The following is an 8,328-nucleotide window of genomic DNA, read 5'->3' on the forward strand; positions in this document are numbered from 1 at the left end:
AGCTGCAGTTTCGGCCTGCACAACGTGCTGAGCATCCACATGCCACCGCGGACTATAGGCAGTAAACAGTTGCTAGGGGGAGGCGCTCACATGCCCCACGCCCGCCTGAGTTGCTGCTGCCAGTTAATGGTTGCTGAGGTGATAGGAGACATCTTCAGTGGTGTAGCCACTGGTAAATTGCCCGTGCTCCAGTAATTGACCCCTCATCCATGCTCACTCATGTAAATAACACGAATTAAATGCATAGGTCACAAAACATGTCACGTGGTCTCCAGTGCCCCTGGCTGCCTCCCCCACGGCTGGCACAGGGCCTGGCTTCTCGATGGCAATAGCACAAAACAGGATGCTCAACGTCGTGCTGGGCTCCAAAGCAGATGGCGAGGCCATTCTCAAAGGCCTCGTTCCCGGAGCAGAGGAAGGTTGGGTACACATATACCCGGCAGCATCATGGCTACCTAGCAACCTACATGAATAAAAATTGGCAGCTCCTCAGTGTGAGAATTTATCCACATGGCTTAGTGTTGCTGGACCTTCCGAGCTATGGCAGTGTGGCACAAGGCAAAGAAGAAACCGACAGTCTTTTGAGAAAAATAGAAGGAAAAATGAGGGAACTGGGTCAGGCTAGCTCTGGTTTACCAGCCATCCTTTGAGGAGGGGCCGTGGACAGGTACTGGCCCACTGCTGATGGGCGCCTGGTGGAGTAGACACTCATGAGAGGGCACACTATGGAGACTCCCCCTAGCCAAACATAAAAATTCTACACTCCAAACAATTTGGAAATATCCTTATTCTGGGTGGGGATGTGGATTTGGCAGAGAGTGTCTTGGCGTATACTCAGGCCATCATGGGCAGCTGCCAACAAGAAGACTCAGGCAAAGATGTCCTGATTCTGGGAGGCAGAGATGGGGGCGATTGTGTGAAGGAGTCAGACTGAAACCAGAGGTGGTCATCATGGTAGAAATTGACCAAATGGTGACTGATGGATGCAAGAAGCCCACGCGGATGATGTGCAGTTACCTAGACAATCTTCAAGGAGACTGCGTCCCGGTTCTGCAGAGGTACAACCAAGAAGGGAGAGAGTTTGACCATGTGATTAGTGACCTGACCACCATCCCAACCCCCACTTCTCCTCATGGGAGTTTCTCACACTGAGTCTCACACTAATTCCATGAAAGCACTTAAGCAGATGGGAAATATTTTAAGCAGAAGAATTACGTCAATTTGACCGAAGCCCTGTGCCTCTATGAAGAAAAGCTCAGGTGCCTGTATTGTTCTGTGGAATTCTCCAAGGAGACTGCCTGTGTCCCTTCATACTTGTTTTACTTTTTCCCAATTAATTTATTTATTTATTTGGCAGAAAAAGAGGGAGAGAGAGAGAGAGAATGGGAGTGCCAGGGCTTCCAGATGCTTGTGCCCCCTTGTGCATCTGGCTTACGTGAGTCCTGAGGAATCGAACCTGGGTCCTTTGGCTTTTCAGGCAAGCACCTTAACTGCTAAGCCATCCCTCCAGCCCTGTCCCTTTATACTTGGAAGTGTGGGTGTTTTACACTGTCTGAAAGAAAGCTAAGCCTTAAGCATGAGTACCCCTTAACCACAGTTGCTGTGAGAAGCCTTTCTGACCCCCCCTCGGGATGCTGTACCTGACATCAAAACAAATCTGGCAACTGACTGAAAATTGCTTCCAGTTTTTCTTTCTTGATTATTTTTTTAATCTTAAAAAAAAAAAAGCCAATGGAGAATGTATATTTTGATGAGCTAGGGTGCATTCAAGGCACTTAATCATCTTCTTGCTATGATTACCATTGCCTTGTGGTTTTCATGATAGCAGGTGGGCCATGCTAGGGTTCATATTTCACATTTGCAAATGTAGTTGCAGAGAACCTGATTTGCTATCAACATCATACAAAAGCTACATGGGTGTTTCTTCTGTTTTTCTTTTCCTTCTTCTCCTTCTCCTCCTCTCCCTCCTCCTCCTCCTCCTTCTTCTTTTTCACTTTCTTCTTTTTCTTAAGACAAAGCTATGTTTCAGCAGGGGTGGGAGAAGTTGAGTAAAAAAAAATTTTAGTTTCCTCCAAACTTAGAGGTTAGTGTCAGGCACGGCTAAGGTCCCCAGGCTACAGGAGGTCAGCAGGGCTAGACCCCAATTAGTGAAGATGACAGGGCTGAGGAGATGGCTTGGCAGTTAAAGCTATTTGCTTGTATAACCTGATGGCTTAAGTCCAGTTACCTGGCACCCACATAAAAGCCAGATGCAAAGTGACTCCTGCATCTGGTGGAGAAAAATATGGAATGCATCACAAATTTCATTTATTTTTTCTCAATTTTTATTAACATTTTCCATGATTATAAAAAATATCCCATGGTAAATGCCTTCCCTCCTCCCCCCCCCCCCACTTTCCCCTTTGAAATTCCATTCTCCATCATATCCCCTCCCCATCTCAATCATTCTACTTACATATATACAATACCAACCTATTAAGTACCATCCTCCCTTCCTTTCTCTTCCCTTTATATATCCTTTTTAACTTACTAGCCTCTGCTACTGAGTTTTTTCCTTCTCACACAGAAGTCCAATCATCTGTAGCTAGGATCCACATATGAGGGAGAACATGTGGCGCTTGGCTTTCTGGGCCTGGGTTACCTAACTTAGTATAATCCTTTCCAGATCCATCCATTTTTCTGCAAACTTCATAACCTCATTTTTCTTTACCACTGAGTAGAACTCCATTGTATAAATGTGCCATATCTTCATTATCCACTCATCATTTGAGGGACATCTATGTTGGTTCCCTTTCCCAGCTATTATAAATTGAGCAGCAATAAACATGGTTGAGCACGTACTTCTAAGGAAATGAGATGAGTCCTTTGGATATATGCCTAGGAGTGCTATAGCTGAGTCATATGGTAGATCAATCTTTAGCTGTTTTAGGAACCTCCACACTGTTTTCCACAATGGCTGGACCAGATTGCATTCCCACCAGCAGTGCAGAAGGGTTCCTTTTTTCCCACATCCCCGCCAACATTTATGATCATTTGTTTTCATGATGGTGGCCAATCTGACAGGAGTGAGATGGAATCTCAATGTAGTTTTAATCTGCATTTCCCTGATGACTAGTGATGTCGAACATTTTTAGATGCTTGTACACCATCTATATTTCTTCTTTTGAGAACTCTCTATTTAGTTCCATAGCCCATTTTTAATTGGCTTTTTAAATTTCTTATTTAACTTTATGAGTTCTTTGTATATCCTAGATATTAGTCCTCTATCAGATATATAGCTTTCAAAGATGCTGAAAAAACAAGATGTAAAGCTAAAAATTAAATTCTCTGGACTTCCAAGTAAGATGGTGGTGTAGTAGCCACACCAAGCAGCCTAAGGGGAAAAAATAAGCAGAAAAATATACTCTTCTACCAAAAAGTAAAGGTGTATAAGGAATTATCAACCTCAGTAGAGAAGCAGGAGAGACCTAGAGCTTCTAGCAACCACAGAGCTAGCCAGAATTTACTCCCACGGTGGCGCTGGTCCATGCAGCCACCAGCCTCTGCTTGAGCCCCAGACAAAGCCAGGAAAAGGGATTTTCCATTCACACCAGCCTCCGGGCAAAGTCAAGAAACCTGAAGGAGAAGATAGTAGGAGCTAGGTGAGTGGCTCATGGGGAAGAGGACTATGGGGGCCAGCTCCATAGCTCCAGTACAACTTCGGGAACACTCCACAGCCTCCCCTCCCCTCAACCACCAGTACCAGCAACCACTGGAGACCTGAGAAAGGGAGATCAGCTACATAGCACCTAGCACAGGAGATCAGAGCAACAGACCTGCCAAACCAACCAACCTAGCCAAGCCCACAGCTCAGTAAAGAGGGATTCAACAGGCACATAGCCTAGGAGACCAAAGCCATCCCAAAAGGTAACAGGGCCTACTTACACCAGGTCAGTACCTGGCACAAATCCTGGTACACCTGGTATGTAGGCCTGTGTGGTGGTTTGATTCAGGTGTCCCCCATAAACTTAGGTGTTCTGAATGCTAGGTTCCCAGCTGATGGAGATTTGGGAATTAATGCCTCCTGGAGGGAGTGTATTGTTGGGGGTGGGCTTATGGGCTTTATAGCCAGTTTCCCCATGCCAGTGTTTGGCACACCCTCCTGTTGCTGTGTTCCATCTTATGTTGGCCAGGGGGTGATGTCCACCCTCTGCTCATGCCATCGTTTTCCCCTGCCATCGTGAAGCTTCCCCTCAAGCCTGTGAGCCAAAATAAACCTCTTTTTCCCAGAAGCTACTCTTGGTTGGGTGATTTCTACCAGCAATGCGAACCGGACTGCAACAGCCTGCATTGGAAGTGCTAATGACACCTTTCATGTCAGGGCAGGTTATGTTAGATTTGATTGATGGTCTACTTTGCCATTCTTAAGTAAGCTCTATTGTGGAGTTGTCCTTTGTTGCTTCCTCATTTACAGTGCCTTGGTCTTCTTCTTCTGTCATTCTTGGGGCAGGGTCTCATTTGGCCTCATGCTGACCTGAAACGCTTTACAGAACAGAAATCTCAGCCACTTGGTTAATAGGATTAAGGGTGTGGAGCAACACACATCCTTAAGGACTTTGTCTTTCTTAGATTCTCTGTTTGTTTAATACTAATTCTTACATTAATACTCCATGCTGGGTTTGATTGAATGTGTATATTGCTCAGTTGAATTTTAGAATTATCCTGTATGTTACTCCACCCAGCCTACTAGAATATTTGCATAGCAGGCAAACCCAACACTTGGGGTCACTTCTGATGTTACTCTGAGAGTAATATGAGAGCCACACATGGTACCTTAAGCTCTTACCCTGAAGATATATCACCTCAGATTTACACATCTAAGGCTACAACATATAATTAGAAAACCCAAGCATAAAATTAACTCAAGATGAAAAAAGCTCTACATTATAATCCAAGAAACACAAAAAATAAAGACAATATAATTCCACCAAAATTATAAATCCATCAGAAATGACATCTAGCAAGACTGATTTAGATGAAATGCCTGACAAAGATTTCAAAAAAAAATGATTATAGCTATGTTCAAAGAAATCCAAGGAATCAAAGAAGAAAATAAACTCCTGAAGGATAACACAGGAAGCCAACTTAACTAAATAATGAGGTCAATATAAGACATAAGTAAGGAAATATAAATACTGAAGAAAACAAATCAGAAATACTAGACATGTAAAACACAGTAAGTCTAATAAAGAACTCTTTAGAGGGCTGAAGGGATGGATGGCTTAGTGGTTAAGGCATTTGCCTGCAAAGCTAAAGGACCCAGGTTAGGTTCCCCAGGACCCTTGTTAGCCATATGCACAAGGGGGCTCATGTGTCTGGAGTTCATTTGCAGTGGCTAGAGGCCCTGGCATACCCATTTGCTTTCTCTCTCTCTCCCTCCCTCTCTCCCTCTGTCAAATAAATAAATAGAAATAAAAATTTAAGTAATTTTTAAAAATTCTGTAGAAAGTCTTACTAACACAATGGATTGAGAGAACAGAATACCTAAACTAAAAGACCAGGCAATAGATCTAATACAGTCCAACTGCTGTGAGCTTCCTGACCAGCAGGATAAGAACGACCAGCAAACAAAGATCCTTCTCGATCACACTTTATTGGAGAGCCTCTTGGTTAACAGAAAAGTTGATGGTGAGGGGCCGGGGCGCAGGAGCGTAGCTGCTTTTATAGGGTGTAATACTACTAGACACCTACGGATTGGCCGCCACCTGCTCCCCCATCACCCAGGGCCACGGTATAGGCCCAGGATGCATTACATCATGTGCACGCGCAGCATCAAGCAAGACTGTCACCAGGATATGACCAAGTAGGGGGTTGTTCGTCACCACTCTCAGCAGGAAGTCAGCGCCATCTTGTAATGGCGTCTGTAGCCGCTCCCTGCACCAACTAAGAGAAAGACAAACTAATAGGAAGGTACGAATGGGAATTTTAAGACCCTTATGATACTGTAAAGAGATCAAATATAAGAACTTGGTATAGTAGGAGAAGAATTATACTCAAAGACATAGTAAGTATTTTTAAAAATTCATAGAAGAAAATTTCCCCCAAATAGGCAAAGATATACCAATACAGATATAGAAAGCCTTTAGAACACCAAACAGGTAAAACCAGGAAAAACCTCTCCTCGTCATATTATAAGTAAACTAGTAAACACACAAACCAAAGAAAATATATTGAAAGCAGTTAGTGAGAGAAAGCAAGTCACTTACAAAGGCAAGTCCATCAGGATCACAGTACATTACTCAACACAAACTTCAAAAGCCAGAAGGGTTTGGAATGATGTATTCCAGGTTCTGAAAGATAACAAGTGTCAACCAAGATTATTTCATCCATCAATGCTATAATGAAAAAATAAGGACATTCCATAACAAAAATAGGCTAAAGAAATATATGATAGTTAAGCCAGCTCTACAGAAAATACATGAAGGGATCCTTCATGCTGAAGAGAAAGAAAAGCAGAAAATTGAAACAGAAAAAGATGAACCATACTCAAATAATAGTTACTATAAGACAGCAAAGGAAAAACAGGAAGTACTATCAAACCAAAAGAAGGACAAGATTAAATACATACCTTTCAATAATAATTATTAGTATCCACTCTTACTATCACTATGATATCAAAACCAGACAAAGACAGAAAAAAAAAAATTACTGTGTAATGTCCCTCATGAATATAGATGTAAAAATTCTCAACAAAATAATGGCAAACAGAATACAAGAATATTTTTTAAAAAAGTATTCAACCTGACCAAGTAGGCTTTGTTACAGAGATGCAGGGATGTTTCAACATATGCAAATCAATAATTGTAATACTATATAAATGGACTAAAGGACAAAAATCACATGATCATCTCAATAGATGCAGAAAGGCATTTGACAAAACCCAACATCCTTTCATGGTAAAAGTCCTAGAGAAAATGGAAATAGGTGCTCGCTTCGGCAGCACATATACTAAAATTGGAACAATACAGAGAAGATTAGCATGGCCCCTGCGCAAGGATGACACACAAATTCGTGAAGCATTCCATATTTTAAAAAAAAGAGGGCTGGAGAGATGGCTTAGTGGTTAAGCGCTTGCCTGTGAAGCCTAAGGACCCCGGTTTGAGGCTCGGTTCCCCAGGTCCCACGTTAGCCAGATGCACAAGGGGGCGCATGTGTCTGGAGTTCGTTTGTAGAGGCTGGAAGCCCTGGCGCACCCATTCTCTCTCTCTCCCTCTTATCTGTCTTTCTCTCTGTGTCTGTCACTCTCAAATAAATAAAATTATAAAAAAAAAAAAAGAAAATGGAAATAGAAGGAGCATATGTCAACATAATAAAGGCTATTTATGACAAACCTACTACAGCCAACATAATACTAAATGCATGCACAAGACCCATGGTTCAATACCCAGCGCAGAGAAAGACTGAACTAAGTAAAACACACCACATTATATAGGGAGAAAGCCATTCCCCTTAAAATCCATTTCATTCCTCTTGATTATTTCCACAGTAAACTCTCAGTTTGCTACTGGTCTTTGCAGAGGACATGTCAGGCTAAAAGACCAAGACAGACAAGTTGCGACTAGAATTTTTTTTTCCTCACTTTTTCTTTGATTTTTGGATTTAACTATATAGGTACATTATACTCTTTTTTTTTTTTTTTTAATAAGAGAGAGCATGAGAGAGAACTGGTGTGCCAGGGCCTCCAGCCACTGCAGTCAAACTCCAGGCGTGTGGGCCACCTTGTGCACATGTGCCACCTTGTGCGTCTGGCTTATGTGGGTTCTGGGGAGTTGAACCTGGATCCTTAGGTTTCACAGGCAAGTGCCTTAATCACTAAGCCATCTTTCCAGCCCTACATTCTGCTTTCAACACCTGCCTCAAATTTTATGGTAATGAGTATGATATGCAATCAATTCCCGTTCCCCAAAGAAAAAATATTTAAGTATAAGGATATGAGCAGAATAGCTGCCACAAACAAAAGTGGTGAAAGAAAGAGTTGTTCTACCATCATTGAGGTGAGAGCACCTGAGACAATGAGCATTCATAAGTGCATCCATGGGGCAAGCTTCAAAAAGACCCTAGACACTGGGGAAAAAAAAAAAAAAACTACAGAAATGTGCCAAGTAGGTGGGGACTCCAGATGTATGCATGGATACCAGGCTTAATAATCAAGTTATAACCAAATGAGAAAGAACTGTCCCATATGTTTTTCAAAATACAATGAGGATGAAGACTCAGCAACATCAACACTTTCATAACCGAGGCCCCCACTACTCTCAAAAACCTGCCGTCAATACGAACAGGAACACA

At 42.5% G+C, this 8,328-nt stretch overlaps 1 non-coding gene and 1 pseudogene across 1 annotated transcript; both read left to right on the plus strand.

Annotated features, from left to right (window-relative positions):
- The first annotated feature begins 322 nt into the window (after nt 1-322).
- On the plus strand, nt 323-1,574 carry LOC101614918 (annotated as a pseudogene).
- Nucleotides 1,575-6,963: 5,389 nt separating this feature from the next.
- On the plus strand, nt 6,964-7,070 carry LOC123461787. Its single transcript, XR_006637852.1, has one exon. It is a non-coding gene; the product is annotated as a U6 spliceosomal RNA (small nuclear RNA).
- The last annotated feature ends 1,258 nt before the right edge of the window (nt 7,071-8,328 follow it).

This window comes from Jaculus jaculus, chromosome 6 (genome assembly GCF_020740685.1).
Source record: "Jaculus jaculus isolate mJacJac1 chromosome 6, mJacJac1.mat.Y.cur, whole genome shotgun sequence".
NCBI lineage: Eukaryota > Metazoa > Chordata > Mammalia > Rodentia > Dipodidae > Jaculus > Jaculus jaculus.